Below are 22,066 nucleotides of genomic sequence, written 5' to 3' on the forward strand. Positions count from 1 at the left end.
TTTTAATTAGCATTTATTTCAAATAACTGAGCGTCGTTTTAAATTCTTTGCATGCATTTATTTTAGTAACGGCCTTACCTAGATCCTAGGGTTCGGGTCGTTACACTTACGTTTATGTTAATGGTTGATGTTGGATGCGACTCTGGCCCTACTGACTACATGACCCGCTAATCATCAGATGAGTTAGTTTCCGCCTAAGTCCTCATCTTTCTATCAGGGCGGAGAAATTTACGTTAGAAGCATAACCGACCACCACATGTTATTATATGTTTTCAGTCCCAATCATACGTTTTCAGGACATGTTGCATGTGATTGTGCATTTGGTCACTACCCTATGTGAGAAATACTTACTGGGTATATTATATACTCATCCTATTTTTACAGACTTTCTAGGTAAGGACACAACATAGTGGCAGAACTGGATGTCGCTCAAATGGCCAACCATCAAACTCACTATTATAGGCACATACATTTTTGTATCACTACGCTAATGTTTTATGGATCCTGGTGTTTTGTAAAATAAACTTTTTATATAGTTTTCTACTTAATTAATAAAATCTTAGATATGTTCTTTTGAGATTTTTGCCAAAACTATCTCATGATAGAAAAGTCTAAGTATGCATGTCGTAGCGGTTGGACCATAATATGTAAGGATCCGGTCGTTACACCTTCAGATCTCCATCCCTCATATTTGTTGTACTAAAAAAATTGCAAAAAGTGTAAACCAAATAGATATAAATTCTTTCATACAAATATATCGAACATGATTTTCTTAGAACAAAAAACAGGGTATGAAGATTACCTTGATTTTCTTAATATCGTTTATTTAATCATTCATTATTTGGTATACTCGTTGACTAAATTTTATCTATTAATAGTTTTAAGGAAAGGAGATTTTCAAAAAAAATTTAAAAAATAGGGAAACTATTTACACAAAATAATAAAATCTTAATATTCTTTATCTAGCATAGAGACTGACAGAAGTCTATCGGCATAGAAATCTATCTGTGTCTATCAATGTTTTTTTTTTACTTTTTCTATAAATAGTTTGACATTTTTTCTATTTGGAAAATTTCTCAATAAAAAATTATTTTAGAATTTAACCTTTTTTTTTTTAATACAACAACATGGGGGATTGAGCAACTTCCAACCTATAGGAATGTTTGAGTTTTTATTTTATAATATTTTATTTTTGATCATTTGCATGTTAGTAAAAAAAAAAATATTATAAATTTGTCCTTATAAATTAATAACTATTATGTTATGAATAATTTATTTTTTTACTATTGTTAATATAAACTCTGTTTGAAGAACTACTTTATAAAATAAATATTTAGTTAGTTATGTAGGATCTGTTTGCTTGTGGAAAAATGGTTTTTTAAAAAACTTATTTTTATTTAAACATCCTTCGTGAATATTTATTAAAAAAAAACATTTAAAAAGTTATTTTAAATACTTATCAAACATTTATTTTTTTTAAAATGACTTATTTTTTAAATTAAACACGTGAAAATATATTACAAACACACTTTAGTTTATTCTTATCATCAGCGTGAAGAAAATACATCAAAATTATCTCTCTGTTTAAATTTATGCAGTCAGTTCTACATATTTACATTTCATGATCCCTGTAGGACACCCTTGAAACCATACAACGTGCTTCCTTTTGCATGAACCTGTAGGAAATCTTCAACAAAATTATAGAATCTGCTAATTAGCCACAACTTGAACAGAAAAGCAAACATTTATTCTTGATTTATAAATGTGGACACAATGAGACCCTACCAAATAGTCTAGAAATCACATTATGCCCTCTCAGTGCTTGGCCACAAAACTAGACAACTCCAATCTTCAATTTCTTATTCATCTGCATCGAACTGGAATCACTTGGCACCAACATTGTCGACGGTTGGCCGAAAAGATCAGGAAACAACTTTGTGATCTCATCTGCACGCACATATAACACACAACTCAAACACTCTAAAACCTTAAGAAGTAGCAACTGGCCTCAAACTCATTCTGTAAAACTCAAGTTCCAAACAAAAGCGAGATCTATAATCATAAGAAAAACACAGTAAAAGAATAAACAAAACTCAATGCATGTCACTACTCTTCCTTCGAGACATCAATCAACTCAGAGCTAGGAGGACATCGAGGATTTTGAAGGGGTTTTTGAGAATAGAGGGAAAAGGGTGAGGTTGATCGATACGGTGAGCTTGGACTTCACTATACACAGTAGAAACACGGCCGATCTCCGACGAAGAAGATGCAATGACGGGGGAAACATCGGCATTAGCGATGAAAGGTGGAGACATTGGTAGGAGAGAAATGAAAATGAAAATGGGGAGATAGGTAGAGAAATGAAAGATTGAATCAATGAAAGAAGTGGAAAATTGAGTGTTCGACAAGGTCAAGAAGATGAAGAAGGACTCGACTAGAATAAGAGGAAAGAGCTTGTGGATGAAATGGATAACACTCTAAGAAGGGATTTCGGTTCTCCAAAAGCTCCATATGAGTTCCTGATGTGAGGATTTGGCCAGCAAGAGACTAGAATTTTTATGGCTAAAACAACGAGAGAGAGAGAGAGGGTTTCAATGAAACGGAATTTTTCATTGAACAAATGAAAAGAGATATTTGGTCTCCAAGCGAATGTAACAAATTTAATCTACTTTAAAACACATTTGGTCTCCATGAAATTAATAAATTTGTATACAGATAAAGACCTCCACCAACATTTGATGAAAACCCAACCTTAGCAAAAAGAAAAGGCTTACAACAAATCCCAACCAAAAACACCTGGAGACTCTAGTGGAAAAGGGACAACCAAGGTAAATATTTAGAACTCGACTATGCTCCACAAAACTTGCCACTTTAGGAGGTTTTTTTGCAAGACATGGAAGGTATTAATAGTTCCCAAAGAACCAACCAAGAAAATAAATGAACTTTCGATGGGATTTTTAGTTTCCACCAAGAAGTGAGAACGTAAGAATAGCAAAACAAATAAATAGGCACTTCACAAGAGGACTGAGGACCCAGACGACTCAAAGAGAACTTTCATATAAACAAGAAAAAAATAAAAATGTACAAAATATTGAATGCAATATAACATGAAAATTGACTAATTTGAAAGTAAACAAGAAATTGAACAAAAAAAAAATATAACAAAATGGTGTTTCCATATATTTTGTCTGTAACTGATTCAGGTGCAGTCTGCCCATTGCTATAAGTAAACTGAAAAGTCAATGCATTTAAGTCAGATAAACATAGATACATCATTGTTGTAGTTGTCATGGATTATAAGATAAAGGTCATAATTTTCAACTAACATTTTGCAACAAAAGCATTATGCTTCATCAAAAGGTTGCATTTTTACCAAAAATTTCATTTAATTAAATATAAAGGGCAGTGCAAAATAATTTTTTTTTTAAAAAAATCACCTTAATACCCCAATCCTATTCAGGTCCACCTAGATTGTGTGACTTGCACTCATTATAAATCCTCCGTTGGCCTGTATAGAACCAAAAAAGATTATGCAAAAAGGCAAAGGAGCATGAGTATAAAATACAAAAAGTTAAAAGTGAATTTTTTTTATCCCCACTTGACATATTTAATCAATTCCAATTCTGATTTGTCAGTTACTAACTTAGGATTTTAATTTGAGATTTTATTCTGGAGATGAAAATACCCACGAACTAAAATGTCATCTCATTTTGGCTGGATAATTGATACTCTGTTTATCATTTCCTTTCTTATTCTCCATAAAAAATATTCTATAAAAAAAATTATTAACGTGTTATTCAAGAAAACATGAGAACAGGAATGCACGTTTTCATGAAACAATCATACCGTGTCTCCTCTCCACATCCATTAACGAAGTCAATGCAGTTTCGCCAGCCATCCAATCTTCAACAGAAGCAGCCAAATTTCCTACCCGGTATGCATAACTAGTAAGTAATAGAAATGAGGAAAAAATCCATGGAGGAAACTGATATCAAGAAAAAGAATGAAAGGTTAAAAGGTTAGAGACTAAAATGATCAGGAGGTACAAGAAGTGGGACAGACAGATCGATGATATTGGTCCAGTTTTTCCACTCTGGAGGAGAGCTCCAGCAGTGTAACCCAAAGCATAGCTATAAGTTGAATCAAAGTTCGTGGGTAAACCACACATCCCTTCATACCTATAAGTCAAAAGAAGAAATGAACAGAGATAACACACAGAGCACTAACCAGCAAAGTACAATTTTTTTCGTATCATCTCATGGCCATTCGCTCGTACCATTGGTAAGTTTACATTTGAAAGTCAAGTAGCTGTAAGCCTAACCCATCACTTGATTGGCCATTTTCTTTACGAGTTCATAATGCAAGTCTAGATACTTGATACCCCTAATTATCAAATATGAATTTAAAAGATCTTGATGCATTTACCAACATGCATGTTTTTGAGATCTCAACTGATTTGCCTACTACCCAAGTGCTAAATATAATATGTGTTAATCATTAAATTATTAACAGGAGCGTTTAAGTAAAACAGCAAAAGTTCAAGCACGAATAAAATAAGTACCCAAAGAAATGTGACTGCCCCTTGAATTGGCCGCCCATTATATGCACCTTGTTGCCTTCTCTTTTCCAACTCAATTCCATGGAAAGACATGTATAAAACAAAAAGAAAAAACAATTACTTGGAATGGAGCGTTAAAGTAAAACAGCAAAAGTTCAAGCACGAGTAGTAAGTTTCATTTCCCATAACCTATCCTCATCTATAATATTTATTTTTCCATAACCTATCCTCATCTATAATATCATGGGCAAGAATTTCATTGAGTTCCGAAATAAGCTGTTGCACCTGTAGAAAGCGGGTTATAAATGATATCAGTTCAAGAATGACATATCGATCCCTTTAGACTCTCTCTTTAGACTCTTTCTCGAGTAGCTCTTTAGACTCCCTTTAGGTTCTCCATTTTCTTTATGTTGTGCTCGACATCCCTTCAGAGCTACTCGAGAGAGAGAGTCTAAAGAAAGAACCTAAGATTTGAAAGAGCTAAGTTAGAATCTAGACTCGAGAGTGCAATGATTAGAACTGCATAAACAAAAGACAGGAACCTAGAGATAAATTCTTTTTGCCAACCTGCATCGCATGCATGCTAGAGATAAGTATGATATTATGTGGTCGCCTTATATGTGTATGTGTCATTTTTTCATCGCATAAATAAGAATAGAGGCTTATGTGTAGGTCCTATAGTCTTATCGCATATATCGCATGCGTTCTAGCATTAAAAGTCGTAGCATTCGCATCGAGAGATGATTTACTATTGTATGTGTGTTGCATGATCGCATAGCATGAACGCATCCTAAGAAGTGTTAGCCGAAACTCTTCTCAACCCATTCACCGCATACTTATCGCGTCTTCCGTTTTATAACTCTTTTCGAACTCCGCTGCATTTGTTTATTTTTATTACCACAAACAACATTCCCAATAACTACTTGATTTATTTGGTTACCGCAAATTCTTCTGAGAAATTACCACCGCATATTTTTTCCCAAGTCCCTGTGTTCGACCCTGGACTTACCAAGAAACTCAGTGGGGTTTACACTTGAATTCCACTGAGAAAACTTAAGTGCTCAACGCATTTTCATCCATAATTCCACCTCATAAAATAACGCATCAGGTGCCATGGATGGGCGGTGGAGCTAACTCTCCCGAGATCTAGCTCCGATCGTAGGCTTTGGTCGTTTCTCGGAATGGAAGAAGGAGATGAAGAATTCTCAAGCCTTCTTCTCATGCATTTGTCTGGATCGTAGGGAAAAACTCTAGATAAGTTGAGATTCTGCTCACCGGCTTCTTTATATAGAGATTGGATTGCCGACAGCATTAATGGACTGCTCTGATTCTGACATTCGCGACGCGTTAGTCCTTTCTAAATCTCTGCTGCTAATGGCGTAGTAGGTGAAATGTCAACATCAGTTTTTTATTTTCCCAAGATGTACGTTGATGCGTTCATTCCACCAACCTTGCGTTGATCCCTCTATTATGCGTTATCGTGTAGCCGCAATCTTGCAGTGACCGCATTCGCTTAATGCCGCAACTTCGACACGGTGATCGCAATCGCTTGATGAGCGCAACTACCATGCGATGGACGCATGCCTCGCCTTCATTTTGGCTTGCCCCCACATGTGTCATGCGGACATCCAATTACGAGCAAGACGCTCTTTCTCAAAGTAGACTCATACATACTTAGCAGCGGAATTGCGGTCATTTGTTTATGCGTTGATCCTGGCGACTTACTTTCGTTTTGGCTTGCCCCCACGTGTGTCTTGCGGACATCCAACTACAGGTATGTGTCATTCACAACTTAACTCTTATCAACATGTGTTTCTCCATTGCGTTGGCAGTGGAGTTGTTATTCTAATTTTCCTTTTTTTCTTCATATAGCTAAAAATAGCAAGGTTGAAAATAAATACCTCACCCCAAAATTTAAAATGCGGCAATGTCCTCCTTGCCAATAGATTGAAAGAAGTCATGCGATGTTCTTAAGAAGTTTGGTAAAGGATCAATTTGAAAGAAACCTAGCAGACCACTAACTTTTAGAAACATTTCTTGAGGTGATTGTCCTAAAAATAAGTTGACTCTAGTATATATATAAAAAAAAATAGATGCATGTGATTCATCATTGAAATCATAAATGGCAAAGAGAAAGCATGCGGCGACTTACTAAATTTATCAATGTTAAATGATTGCGGTAATCAAACAGGATGCGGTGATAAAACTTTCAAAATTAAAATACGATGCGATGGTGCAGAATTTGGAATAGAGTGAAGGAAAAATACAACCCCAAAATTTGCGCTGTCGTCGGCATTGTCTGTCGATGCCTCCTTCTTTGCGGCGATCTTCCTTTGCATTGCATCAAAGAAAACATTGAGAGGGTAATGATAATAATAAGGTAGTTGTATCTTCATGCGGCGCCTCCGCAATCGTGTGCCTTGATCGTTTGCAAAGAAAACATTGAGAGGGTAATGATAACAATAAAAGAAAGTTAGCAAAATTTTTCTCGCCCTTTTTTTTTTTTGAAAGAAGTAAAAGCAAATATATGATAACAGGTAATAATAAGGTGATGAAAGTTCATGAAGTATTGATGCAGAAAAAGGATATTAAAAAAGAATGCATCCGTGATGAGGTCTTCACATAGTAGCTCAGGGACTACTTATTCCAAGCTGGGCCTTTCACGTCCACGGTGGCATTTTCTTCTTCTCTCGTTCTTCCAGAATCTTGACTGTTTTAATCCGGAGCTTTTCTCAATTGATGTTTATTATGATTTCCTCTTTGTACACATTACCAATCATTTTTGAATATATCTGCATAAACATCAGCAGAGCCTATTAAGAGTCTCATCTCATGAATGCGATATTCCATTTTTTCCTTGAGTTCTTGAAGAAACTACTTCAACTTTGAAAGAGTCACCAAAGTTCAGTCCAAACGAAATATGAATTCTAAAGCAGTTACAAAGAGAAATGAGTACCTTGCAAGCAGAATCAAATCCAAAACTTGTGGTCACCTCTTTGCATTTGAGATCACCATCAATAGTTTTGGGCAACCAATCACTCGGGTTCAAATTCTTACTCCTAATTTGAAAACAACAGATAGAAAGGGAATATAAATAACAGAGTCTTGCACACAAAAAATGGTACCCTAGAGTAATTAATTACTCAACCTTATATTTATTTCTACAATAAAAATAACATATAATAGCTTATCTATGACAATGAGAGTGAGAAAGAGAGCAAAAAGGAGGGAGGCAATAAACAAATTTCATAGTTGTGAAAAATACCTAAAGTTTTCAGCGAGGAGACAGGCATTTGTGTTGGAATCATCTCCACCAATTGACAAGGCCATCCAGATCAAAGCTTCTGAGCAGTTTCTTCAGCTTGCTTAAACTGAAAATAGAACCGAACTGTCAATTAATGCCTTGACTACAACTAAGACGTCTCAAAATGAAAATTCTGGGAAGAAAGAGTTTCACCTGATCTAGAGTTTCAATCTGATCCCTCCCACTGCATATCATATCAAAACCACCCTGATAAAACAAAAATTCATTTAAATCAAGAATTGCATTCAAATGGCAATCACTTCGCATCGAGACCACACATATTCACACTAACAATTCTAACAACTGAAAGCTAGAAATCCCTTCAAGAAAATTAACCTGATTGCGATATGGGTAGATAAATTGTGCAGTCAGTTCTACATATTTACATTTCATGATCCCTGTAGGACACCCTTGAAACCATACAACGTGCTTCCTTTTACATGAACTTGTAGGTAATCTTCACCAAAATCATAGAAGCTGCTAATTAGCCACAACTTGAACAAAAAAGCAAACATTTATTCTTGATTTATAAATGTGGACACAATGAGACCCTACCAAATAGTCCAGAAATCACATTATGCCCTCCCAGTGCTTGGCCACCAAACTAGACAACTCCGATCTTCAATTTCTTATTCACCTGCACCGAACTGGAATCACTTGGCACCAACATTGCCGACTGTTGGCCGAAAAGATCAGGAAACAGCTTTGTGATATCATCTGCACGCACATATAACACAATTCAAACACTCTAAAACCTTAAGAAGTGGCAACTGGCCTCAAACGCATTCAGTAAAACTCAAGTTCCAAACAAAAGCGAGATTTACAATCATAAGCAAAACATAGTAAAAGAACAAACAAAACTCAATGCATGTCACTACTCTTCCTTTGAGACATCAATCAACTCAGTTACCAAACAGAGTATAAAAAAAAACACGTTATGAAGGCTAAAAACTCCGAAACAAGAAGAGAATGTAAATGATCTATGGATAATAAACACCCGGATTGCCAGCGGCAGAGCTAGGAGGGCCATCGAGGATTTTGAAGGGGTTTTTGGGAATAGAGGGAAAAGGGAGAGGTTGATCGATACAGTGGGCTTGGACTTGGATATACACAGTAGAAACAAGGCCGATCTCCGACGGAGAAGATGCAATGACGAGGGAAACATCGGCATTAGCGATGAAAGGCGGAGACATTGGTAGGAGAGAAATGAAGATGAAAATGGGGAGATAGGTAGAGAAATGAAAGATTGAATCAATGAAAGAAGTGGAAAATTGAGTGTTCGACAAGGTCGAGAAGATGAAGGACTTGACTAGAATAAGAGGAAAGAGCTTGTGGACAAAATGGATAACACTCTAAGAAGGGATTTTGATGCTCCAAAAGCTCCATATGAGTCCCTGATGTGAGGATTTGGCCAGCAAGAGACTAAAATTTTTATGGCTAAAACAACGAGAGAGAGGGTTTCAATGAAACGAAATTTTTCATTGAAAAAATGAAAAGAGATATTTGGTCTCCAAGCGAATGTAACAATTTAGTCTACTTTAAAACACATTTGGTCTCCACGAAATTAATCAATTTGCATACAGATAAAGACCTCCACCAACATTTGATGAAAACCCAACCTTAGCAAAAAGAAAAGGCTTAAAACATAAATCCCAACCAAAAACACCTGGAGACTCTAGTGGAAAAGGGACAACCAAGGTAAATGTTTAGAACTCGGCTATGCTACACAAAACTTGCCAATTCAGGCCTAAGACATATGGGAGGTTTTTTGCAAGACGTGGAAGGCATTAATAGTTCCCAAAGAACCAACCAAGAAAATAAATGAACTTTCTATGGGATTTTTAGTTTCCACCAAGAAGTGAGAACGTAAGAATACCAAAACAAATAAATAGGCACTTGAGCTAGATTTTACAAAGACTAATTCAAGTGTGACATAATATTTGAGAAAGACTAATTCAAATATTTTTTTAAACAAGGATAAAATAAAGAGCTAGATTTTAAGATAGAAAAAGCAAGATTTAGAGTTAATATGTGACTAAATCACTCAAATTTAATAGCCTGAAGGTAAAAGACTACTACAACTTTTTCATACCTTTTAGTGTGTTCTTCTACTCCGTAACTTGAATTGGGGACAAAAATGAAGTGATTCAGCCTAGCAAAAAAGTACATGATTAACTAACCAAATACAACAGTCGTAACAATTTTTTATATTGTTTAAACTAACATCCACACTAATGATACACACACGCAACACTAATGACCAAGTTACTTTACTAATATTTCAATATTTTAGCTTTAATGACATTTAGCTATAAACTAAATAATAATACATGAAGTATCAAATTTTAACAAAGGGCAAACAAAAAGAGAGAGAAATAGAAGAAAGGAGTATCAATGGAAATGAGATGAAGAAAACAGAAAAACAAAAAGATATTGAGATACAATCATATGAAAGGAGAAAATTAAGCAAGAGATGGAGAAGATAGACGGAGAAACAGAGATAAAAAAAAGAAAGAAAAAGGAGAAAGAAGGACAAGAAGAAAGAAATCAAGTGAAATACCATAAGATGGAGAGAGAAAGAACTAGCCCTTCGTTTCGCCAACAAAGAAGTCATCTTTGACGATTTCTCATTCCTTCTTTACCGAGCCGCCTCTCTTCGCCATTCGAAGTACTACCTCTGCCTTCCCTTTCGAGAACATACCCAGGAGCCCTCCTTTTCCAATAATTAAAAAAAATACCATAAAGCTTCGTCTGTGATTTTGTCGGCCGGCCCTTTACAAGACAATACTGAGCAAAAATATACACCAACAAAATAGACATTACAATGAACTTAACACATTCCTAATAATTCATGTAAGAATGGAAACTACAAAGAAGTTAGATATCTCACTTCCAACTATGGAATTTGACCCGAGACTTAATTAAAATATCTTATCCAAATTCTGAAAAATAGGTTCGATTTTATTCCATTTGGTTGTGTAAGATACCTATATCCAGATCACCTACTCCATTCTTCTTTTAGATTTGAACTTGCATAATCAATGGTAGGATTCGGATCTGACCTCCTCACATGACAAATGGAGCGGCGTGAATTATAATATAAGACTGGGAAGGAGATTAAAGGAAACGACATTTGCTCTAGAAAGAGATCATATTACCATCTAGTTCCACCATTGTCTTCTTGATCACAGGCTTGAACTTACTTGCCAAACGAATTCTACCTTTAGAAAGAGATCATCAAATGATAAATATTAAACTAGACTTCATGAAGATGTTCTATCAATCCAAAGCCTTTCAAAATTGTTAAGAGAAAAGATACTCCACTTTTATCCTTGTTTTTCTGATCTTACATGCACCTTGACTAGTCTTTATAGTATTGTATAAGTAACTATTAAGTTATTTGGATACTCTAAAAAAGAAAAAAATAAATAAACTTTTAAGTCTCATCAACTAGAAAATTGTTGTCTTTTTAATATAGATTGGAGAGTTTTTTTCATCTTTCATTTTTTTTCTTCTAGTGATCTCCATTTGTTCTCATTTTGGCTGGATAATTGATACTCTGTTTATCATTTCCCTTCTTATTCTCCATAAAAAATATTCTATAAAAAAAATTATTAACGTGTTATTCAAGAAAACATGAGAACAGGAATGCACGTTTTCATGAAAAAATCATACCGTGTCTGCTCTCCACATCCATTAACGAAGTCAATGCAGTTTCGCCAGCCATCCAATCTTCAACAGAAGCAGCCAAATTTCCTACCCGGTATGCATAACTAGTAAGTAATAGAAATGAGGAAAAAATCTATGGAGGAAACTGATATCAAGAAAAAGAATGAAAGGTTAAAAGGTTAGAGACTAAAATGATCAGGAGGTACAAGAAGTGGGACAGACAGATCGATGATATTGGTCCAGTTTTTCCACTCTGGAGGAGAGCTCCAGCAGTGTAACCCAAAGCATAGCAATAAGTTGAATCAAAGTTCGTGGGTAAACCACACATCCCTTCGTACCTATAAGTCAAAAGAAGAAATAAACAGAGATAACACACAGAGCACTAACCAGCAAAGTACAATTTTTTTCGTATCATCTCATGGCCATTCGCTCGTACCATTGGTAAGTTTACATTTGAAAGTCAAGTAGCTGTAAGCCTAACCCATCACTTGATTGGCCATTTTCTTTACGAGTTCATAATGGAAGTCTAGATACTTGATACCCCTAATTATCAAATATGAATTTAAAAGATCTTGATGCATTTACCAACATGCATGTTTTTGAGATCTCAACTGATTTGCCTACTACCCAAGTGCTAAATATAATATGTGTTAATCATAAATTATTAAACAGGAGCGTTTAAGTAAAACAGCAAAAGTTCAAGCACGAATAGAATAAGTACCCAAAGAAATGTGACTGCCCCTTGAATTGGCCGCCCATTATATGCACCTTGTTGCCTTCTCTTTTCCAACTCAATTCCATGGAAAGACATGTATAAAACAAAAAGAAAAAACAATTACTTGGAATGGAGCGTTAAAGTAAAACAGCAAAAGTTCAAGCACGAGTAGTAAGTTTCATTTCCCATAATCTATCCTCATCTATAATATTTATTTTTCCATAACCTATCCTCATCTATAATATCATGGGCAAAAATTTTATTGAGTTCCGAAATAAGCTGTTGCACCTGTAGAAAGCGGGTTATAAATGATATCAGTTCAAGAATGACATATTGATCCCTTTAGACTCTCTCTTTAGACTCTCTCCCGAGTCTCTCTCGAGTAGCTCTTTAGACTCTCTTTAGGTTCTCCATTTTCTTTATGTTGTGCTCGACATCCCTTCAGAGCTACTCGAGAGAGAGAGTCTAAAGAAAGAACCTAAGATTTGAAAGAGCTAAGTTAGAATCTAGACTCGAGAGTGCAATGATTAGAACTGCATAAACAAAAGACAGGAACCTAGAGATAAATTCTTTTTGCCAACCTGCATCGCATGCATCCTAGAGATAGGTATGATATTATGTGGTCGCCTTATATGTGTATGTGTCATTTTTTCATCGCATAAATAAGAATAGAGGCTTATGTGTAGGTCCTATAGTCTTATCGCATATATCGCATGCGTTCTAGCATTAAAAGTCGTAGCATTCGCATCGAGAGATGATTTACTATTGTATGTGTGTTGTATGATCGCATAGCATGAACGCATCCTAAGAAGTGTTAGCCAAAACTCTTCTCAACCCATTCACCGCATACTTATCGCGTCTTCCGTTTTATAACTCTTTTCGAACTCCGCTGCATTTGTTTATTTTTATTACCACAAACAACATTCCCAATAACTACTTGATTTATTTGGTTACCGCAAATTCTTCTGAGAAATTACCACCGCATATTTTTTCCCAAGTCCCTGTGTTCGACCCTGGACTTACCAAGAAACTCAGTGGGGTTTACACTTGAATGCCACTGAGAAAACTTAAGTGCTCAACGCATTTTCATCCATAATTCCACCTCATAAAATAACGCATCAGGTGCCATGGATGGGCGGTGGAGCTAACTCTCCCGAGATCTAGCTCCGATCGTAGGCTTTGGTCGTTTCTCGGAATGGAAGAAGGAGATGAAGAATTCTCAAGCCTTCTTCTCATGCATTTGTCTGGATCGTAGGGAAAAACTCTAGATAAGTTGAGATTCTGCTCACCGGCTTCTTTATATAGAGATTGGATTGCCGACAGCATTAATGGACTGCTCTGATTCTGACATTCGCGACGCGTTAGTCCTTTCTAAATCTCTGCTGCTAATGGCGTAGTAGGTGAAATGTCAACATCAGTTTTTTATTTTCCCAAGATGTACGTTGATGCGTTCATTCCACCAACCTTGCGTTGATCCCTCTATTATGCGTTATCGTGTAGCCGCAATCTTGCAGTGACCGCATTCGCTTAATGCCGCAACTTCGACACGGTGATCGCAATCGCTTGATGAGCGCAACTACCATGCGATGGACGCATGCCTCGCCTTCATTTTGGCTTGCCCCCACATGTGTCATGCGGACATCCAATTACGAGCAAGACGCTCTTTCTCAAACTAGACTCATACATACTTAGCAGCGGAATTGCGGTCATTTGTTTATGCGTTGATCCTGGCAACTTACTTTCGTTTTGGCTTGCCCCCACGTGTGTCTTGCGGACATCCAACTACAGGTATGTGTCATTCACAACTTAACTCTTATCAACATGTGTTTCTCCATTGCGTTGGCAGTGGAGTTGTTATTCTAATTTTCCTTTTTTTTCTTCATATAGCTAAAAATAGCAAGGTTGAAAATAAATACCTCACCCCAAAATTTAAAATGCGACAATGTCCTCCTTGCCAATAGATTGAAAGAAGTCATGCGATGTTCTTAAGAAGTTTGGTAAAGGATCAGTTTGAAAGAAAGCTAGCCGACCACTAACTTTTAAAAACATTTCTTGAGGTGATTGTCCTAAAAATAAGTTGACTCTAGTATATATAAAAAAAAAATAGATGCATGTGATTCATCATTGAAATCATAAATGGCAAAGAGAAAGCATGCGGCGACTTACTAAATTTATCAATGTTAAATGATTGCGGTAATCAAACAGGATGCGGTGATAAAACTTTCAAAATTAAAATACGATGCGATGGTGCAGAATTTGGAATAGAGTGAAGGAAAAATACAACCCCAAAATTTGCGCTGTCGTCGGCATTGTCTGTCGATGCCTCCTTCTTTGCGGCGATCTTCCTTTGCATTGCATCAAAGAAAACATTGAGAGGGTAATGATAATAATAAAGTAGTTGTATCTTCATGCGGCGCCTCCGCAATCGTGTGCCTTGATCGTTTGCAAAGAAAACATTGAGAGGGTAATGATAACAATAAAAGAAAGTTAGCAAAATTTTTCTCGCCCTTTTTTCTTTTTTTTTTGAAAGACGTAAAAGCAAATATATGATAACAGGTAATAATAAGGTGATGAAAGTTCATGAAGTATTGATGTAGAAAAAGGATATTCGAAAAGAATGCATCCGTGATGAGGTCTTCACATAGTAACTCAAGGACTACTTATTCCAAGCTGGGCCTTTCACGTCCACGGTGGCATTTTCTTCTTCTCTCGTTCTTCCAGAATCTTGACTGTTTTAATCCGGACCTTTTCTCGATTGATGTTTATTATGATTTCCTCTTTGTGCACATTACCAATCATTTTTTAATATATCTGCATAAATATCAGCAGAGCCTATTAAGAGTCTCATCTCATGAATGCGATATTCCATTTTTTCCTTGAGTTCTTGAAGAAACTACTTCAACTTTGAAAGAGTCACCAAAGTTCAATCCAAACGAAATATCAATTCTAAAGTAGTTACAAAGAGAAATGAGTACCTTGCAAGCAGAATCAAATCCAAAACTTGTGGTGACCTCTTTGCATTTGAGATCACCATCAATAGTTTTGGGCAACCAATCACTCGGGTTCAAATTCTTACTCCTAATTTGAAAACAACAGATAGAAGGGGAATATAAATAACAGAGTCTTGCACACACAAAAAATGGTACCCTATAGTAATTAATTACTCAACCTTATATTTCTGCAATAAAAATAACATATAATAGCTTATCTATGACAATGAAAGTAAGAAAGAGAGAGAAAAAAGGAGGGAGGCAATAAACAAATTTCATAGTTTTGAAAAATACATAAAGTTTTCAGCGAGGAGACAGACATTTGTGTTGGAATCATCTCCACCAATTGACAAGGCCATCCAAATCAAGCTTCTTAGCAGTTTCTTCAGCTTGCTTAAACTGGAAATAGAAACGAACAGTCAATTAATGCATTGACTACAACCAAGACGTCTCAAAATGAAAATTCTGGAAAGAAAGAATTTCACCTGATCTAGTGTTTCAATCTTGTCCCTCCCACTGCATATCATATCAAAACCACCCTGATAAAACAAAAATTCATTTAAATCAAGAATTGCATTCAAATGGCAATCACTTCGCATCGAGTAAATCACATATTCACACTAACGATTCTAACAAGTGAAAGCTAGAAATCCCTTCAAGAAAATTAACCTGACTGCGATATGGGTAGATAAATTGTGCAGTAAGTTCTACATTTCATGATCCCTGCAGGACACCCTTGAAACCATACAACGTGCTTCCTTATGCATGAACCTGTAGGAAATCTTCACCAAAATCATAGAAGCTGCTAATTAGCCACAACTTGAACAGAAAAGCAAACATTTATTCTTGATTTATAAATGTGGACACAATGAGACCCTACCAAATAGTCCAAAAATCACATTATGCCCTCTCAGTGCTTGGCCACCAAACTAGACAACTCCGATCTTCAATTTCTTATTCACCTGCACTGAACTGGAATCACTTGGCACCAACATTGCCGACGGTTGGCCGAAAAGATCAGGAAACAGCTTTGTGATCTCATCTGCACACACATATAACACACAACTCAAACACTCTAAAACCTTAAGAAGTGGCAACTGGCCTCAAACGCATTCAGTAAAACTCAAGTTCCAAACAAAAGTGAAAATGGAAGTAAATACCATTGCAATGTTATAACTATGCTTATACATAGTAAAAGAACAAACAAAACTCAATGCATGTCACTACTTTTCCTTTGAGCATCAATCAACTCATTTTACCAAACAGAGTATAAAAAAAAAACACACGGTATGAAGGTAAAAACTCGAAACAAGAGAGAATTGGTAAATGATCTATGGATAATAAACACCCGGATTGCCAGCGGCAGAGCTAGGAGGGCCACGAGGATTTTAAGGGGTTTTTGGGAATATAGGGAAAAGGAGCGGTTGAATCGATACAGGTGGGCTTGGATCTTGGATATACACGTAGACACAAGGCCGATCATCCGACGGAGAAGATGCAATGCCGAGGGAAACCATCGGCATTAGCGATGAAAGGCGGAGACATTGGTAGGAGAGAACTGAATTTGAAAAATGGGGAGATCGGTAAGAGAAATGAAAGATTGAATCAATGAAAGAAGTGGAAAATTGAGTGTTCGACAAGGTCAAGAAGATGAAGAAGGACTCGACTAGAATAAGAGGAAAGAGCTTGTGGATGAAATGGATAACACTCTAAGAAGGGATTTCGGTTCTTCAAAAGCTCCATATGAGTTCCTGATGTGAGGATTTGGCCAGCAAGAGACTAGAATTTTTATGGCTAAAACAACGAGAGAGAGAGAGGGTTTCAATGAAACGGAATTTTTCATTGAACAAATGAAAAGAGATATTTGGTCTCCAAGCGAATGTAACAAATTTAATCTACTTTAAAACACATTTGGTCTCCATGAAATTAATAAATTTGCATACAGATAAAGACCTCCACAAACATTTGATGTGAAACCTAACCTTAGCCAAAAAGAAAATGGCTTAAACATAAATCCCATCACAAAAAACACCTGGAGACTCTAGTTGGAAAAGGACAACCAAGGTTAAATGTTTAGAACTCGGCTATGCCTACACAAAACTTGGCCAATTCAGGCCCTAAGGACATATGGGATGGTTTTTTGCAAGAGTGGAAGGCATTAATAGTCCCAAAGAACCAAGCCAAGAAATAAATGGAATTTTCTATGGGATTTTTAGTTATCACCAAGAGTGAGAACGTAAAGGAATCCCAAAACAAATAAATAGGGCACTTGAGCAGATTTACAAAGATCTAATTTCAAGTGTGATCATATTTATATTCAAGACTAATTCAAATATTTTTTAAAACAATGATAAAATAAAGAGCTAGATTTTAAGATAGAAAAATATTCTAGGCAAGATTTAGAGTTAATATGTGACTAAATCACTCAAATTTAATAGCCTGAAGGTAAAAGACTACTACAACTTTTTCATACCTTTTAGTGTGTTCTTCTACTCCGTAACTTGAATTGGGGACAAAAATGAAGTGATTCAGCCTAGCAAAAAAGTACATGATTAACTAACCAAATACAACAGTCGTAACAATTTTTTATATTGTTTAAACTAACATCCACACTAATGATACACACACGCAACACTAATGACCAAGTTACTTTACTAATATTTCAATATTTTAGCTTTAATGACATATAGCTATAAACTAAATAATAATACATGAAGTATCAAATTTTAATAAAGGGCAAACAAAAAGAGAGAGAAATAGAAGAAAGGAGTATCAATGGAAATGAGATGAAGAAAACAGAAAAACAAAAAGATATTGAGATACAATCATATGAATGGAGAAAATTAAGCAAGAGATGGAGAAGATAGGAGAAACAGAGATAGAAAAAGAAAGAAAAAGGAGAAAGAAGGACAAGAAGAAAGAAATCAAGTGAAATACCATAAGATGGAGAGAGAAACAACTAGCCCTTCGTTTCGCCAACAAAGAAGTCATCTTTGACGATTTCTCATTCCTTCTTTACCGAGCCGCCTCTCTTCGCCATTCGAAGTACTACCTCTGCCTTCCCTTTTGAGAACATACCCAGGAGCCCTCATTTTCCAATAATTAAAAGAAATACCATAAAGCTTCGTCTGTGATTTTGTCGGCCGACCCTTTACAAGACAATACTGAGCAAAAATATACACCAACAAAATAGACATTACAATGAACTTAACACATTCATAATAATTCATGTAAGAATGGAAACTACAAAGAAGTTAGATATCTCACTTCCAACTATGGAATTTGACCCGAGACTTAATTAAAATATCTTATCCAAATTCTGAAAAATAGGTTCGATTTTATTCCATTTGGTTGTGTAAGATACCTATATCCAGATCACCTACTCCATTCTTCTTTTAGATTTGAACTTGCATAATCAATGGTAGGATTCGGATCTGACCTCCTCACATGACAAATGGAGCGGCGTGAATTATAATATAAGACTGGGAAGGAGATTAAAGGAAACGACATTTGCTCTAGAAAGAGATCATATTACCATCTAGTTCCACCATTGTCTTCTTGATCACAGGCTTGAACTTACTTGCCAAACGAATTCTACCTTTAGAAAGAGATCATCAAATGATAAATATTAAACTAGACTTCATGAAGATGTTCTATCAATCCAAAGCCTTTCAAAATTGTTAAGAGAAAAGATACTCCACTTTTATCCTTGTTTTTCTGATCTTACATGCACCTTGACTAGTCTTTATAGTATTGTATAAGTAACTATTAAGTTATTTGGATACTCTAAAAAAGAAAAAAATAAATAAACTTTTAAGTCTCATCAACTAGAAAATTGTTGTCTTTTTAATATAGATTGGAGAGTTTTTTTCATCTTTCATTTTTATTCTTCTAGTGATCTCCATTTATTCTCATTTTGGCTGGATAATTGATACTCTGTTTATCATTTCCCTTCTTATTCTCCATAAAAAATATTCTATAAAAAAAATTATTAACGTGTTATTCAAGAAAACATGAGAACAGGAATGCACGTTTTCATGAAAAAATCATACCGTGTCTGCTCTCCACATCCATTAACGAAGTCAATGCAGTTTCGCCAGCCATCCAATCTTCAACAGAAGCAGCCAAATTTCCTACCCGGTATGCATAACTAGTAAGTAATAGAAATGAGGAAAAAATCTATGGAGGAAACTGATATCAAGAAAAAGAATGAAAGGTTAAAAGGTTAGAGACTAAAATGATCAGGAGGTACAAGAAGTGGGACAGACAGATCGATGATATTGGTCCAGTTTTTCCACTCTGGAGGAGAGCTCCAGCAGTGTAACCCAAAGCATAGCAATAAGTTGAATCAAAGTTCGTGGGTAAACCACACATCCCTTCGTACCTATAAGTCAAAAGAAGAAATAAACAGAGATAACACACAGAGCACTAACCAGCAAAGTATAATTTTTTTCGTATCATCTCATGGCCATTCGCTCGTACCATTGGTAAGTTTACATTTGAAAGTCAAGTAGCTGTAAGCCTAACCCATCACTTGATTGGCCATTTTCTTTACGAGTTCATAATGGAAGTCTAGATACTTGATACCCCTAATTATCAAATATGAATTTAAAAGATCTTAATGCATTTACCAACATGCATGTTTTTGAGTTCATAACTTATTTGCCTACTACCCAAGTGCTAAATATAATATGTGTTAATCACTAAATTATTAAACAGGAGGGTTTAAGTAAAACAGCAAAAGTTCAAGCACGAATAGAATAAGTACCCAAAGAAATGTGACTACCCCTTGAATTGGCCGCCCATTATATGCACCTTGTTGCCTTCTCTTTTCCAACTCAATTTCATGGAAAGACATGTATAAAACAAAAAGAAAAAACAATTACTTGGACAGGAGCGTTAAAGTAAAACAACAAAAGTTCAAGCACGAGTAGTAAGTTTCATTTTCCATAACCTATCCTCATCTATAATATTTATTTTTCCATAACCTATCCCCATCTATAATATCATGGGCAAGAATTTCATTGAGTTCCGAAATAAGCTGTTGCACCTGTAGAAAGCGGGTTATAAATGATATCAGTTCAAGAATGACATATTGATCCCTTTAGACTCTCTCTTTAGACTCTCTCTCGAGTAGCTCTTTAGACTCTCTCTTTAGGTTCTCCATTTTCTTTATGTTGTGCTCGACATCCCTTTAGAGCTACTCGAGAGAGAGAGTCTAAAGAAAGAACCTAAGATTTGAAAGAGCTAAGTTAGAATCTAGACTCGAGAGAGCAAGATTAGAACTGCATAAACAAAAGATAAGAACCTAGAGAAAAATTCTGTTTGCCAACCTGCATCGCATGCATCCTAGAGATAGGTATGGTATTATGTGGTCGCCTTATATGTGTATGCGTCATTTTTTCATCGCATAAATAAGAATAGAGGCTTATGTGTAGGTCCTATAGTCTTATCGCATATAACGCATGCGTTCTAGCATTAAAAGTCGTAGCATTCGCATCGAGTGATGATTTACTATTGTATGTGTGTTGTATGATCGCATAGCATGAACGCATCCTAAGAAGTGTTAGCCGAAACTCTTCTCAACCCATTCATCGCATACTTATCGCGTCTTCCGTTTTATAACTCTTTTCGAACTCCGCTGCATTTGTTTATTTTTATTACCACAAACAACATTCCCAATAACTACTTGATTTATTTGGTTACCGCAAATTCTTCTGAGAAATTACCACCGCATATTTTTTCCCAAGTCCCTGTGTTCGACCCTGGACTTACCAAGAAACTCAGTGGGGTTTACACTTGAATTCCACTGAGAAAACTTAAGTGCTCAACGCATTTTCATCCATAATTCCACCTCATAAAATAACGCATCAGGTGCCATGGATGGGCGGTGGAGCTAACTCTCCCGAGATCTAGCTCCGATCGTAGGCTTTGGTCGTTTCTCGGAATGGAAGAAGGAGATGAAGAATTCTCAAGCCTTCTTCTCACGCATTTGTCTGGATCGCAGGGAAAAACTCTAGATAAGTTGACATTCTGCTCACCGGCTTCTTTATATAGAGATTGGATCGCCGACAGCATTAATGGACTGCTCTGATTCTGACATTCGCGACGCGTTAGTCCTTTCTAAATCTCTGCTGCTAATGGCGTAGTAGGTGAAATGTCAACATCAGTTTTTTATTTTCCCAAGATGTACGTTGATGCGTTCATTCCACCAACCTTGCGTTGATCCCTCTATTATGCGTTATCGTGTAGCCGCAATCTTGTAGTGACCGCATTCGCTTAATACCGCAACTTCGACACGGTGATCGCAATCGCTTGACGAGCGCAACTACCATGCGATGGACGCATGCCTCGCCTTCATTTTGGCTTGCCCCCACATGTGTCATGCGGACATCCAATTACGAGCAAGACGCTCTTTCTCAAACTAGACTCATACATACTTAGCAGCAGAATTGCGGTATTTGTTTATGTGTTGATCCTGGCGACTTACTTTCGTTTCGGCTTGCCCCCACGTGTGTCTTGCGGACATCCAACTACAGGTATGTGTCATTCACAACTTAACTCTTATCAACATGTGTTTCTCCATTGCGTTGGCAGTGGAGATTTATTTAATTTTCCTTTTTTTTTCATATAGCTAAAAATGCAAGGTTGAAAATAAATACCTCACCCCAAAATTTAAAATGCGGCAATGTCCTCCTTGCCAATAGATTGAAAGAAGTCATGCGATGTTCTTAAGAAGTTTGGTAAAGTATCAATTTGAAAGAAACCTAGCAGACCACTAACTTTTAGAAACATTTCTTGAGGTGATTGTCCTAAAAATAAGTTGACTC

General features: G+C 36.1%; 2 long non-coding RNA genes across 2 annotated transcripts; both read right to left on the reverse strand.

The window, feature by feature from the left end:
• Positions 1 to 1,515: 1,515 nt before the first annotated feature.
• LOC150029798 (uncharacterized) lies at positions 1,516 to 15,806 on the reverse strand. The gene is made up of 19 exons (XR_016527317.1): positions 15,722 to 15,806; positions 15,531 to 15,635; positions 15,222 to 15,324; positions 12,253 to 15,057; positions 11,538 to 11,869; positions 11,021 to 11,083; positions 10,850 to 10,919; positions 10,423 to 10,649; positions 9,955 to 10,014; positions 8,418 to 8,579; positions 8,199 to 8,319; positions 8,016 to 8,069; positions 7,824 to 7,929; positions 7,515 to 7,617; positions 4,562 to 7,350; positions 3,847 to 4,178; positions 3,438 to 3,508; positions 1,786 to 1,947; positions 1,516 to 1,687 (listed from the first exon to the last, which is right to left on the reverse strand). It is a non-coding gene; the product is annotated as an uncharacterized LOC150029798 (long non-coding RNA).
• Positions 15,807 to 18,003: 2,197 nt separating this feature from the next.
• Positions 18,004 to 21,729, reverse strand: LOC150029799 (uncharacterized). The gene is made up of 3 exons (XR_016527315.1): positions 20,005 to 21,729; positions 19,289 to 19,620; positions 18,004 to 18,834 (listed from the first exon to the last, which is right to left on the reverse strand). It is a non-coding gene; the product is annotated as an uncharacterized LOC150029799 (long non-coding RNA).
• Positions 21,730 to 22,066: the final 337 nt, after the last annotated feature.

The sequence above is a fragment of the Benincasa hispida genome, unplaced genomic scaffold (assembly GCF_027475165.1).
Source record: "Benincasa hispida cultivar pf3 unplaced genomic scaffold, pf3_genome.v1.1 HicScf915, whole genome shotgun sequence".
Classification (NCBI taxonomy): Eukaryota; Viridiplantae; Streptophyta; class Magnoliopsida; order Cucurbitales; family Cucurbitaceae; genus Benincasa; species Benincasa hispida.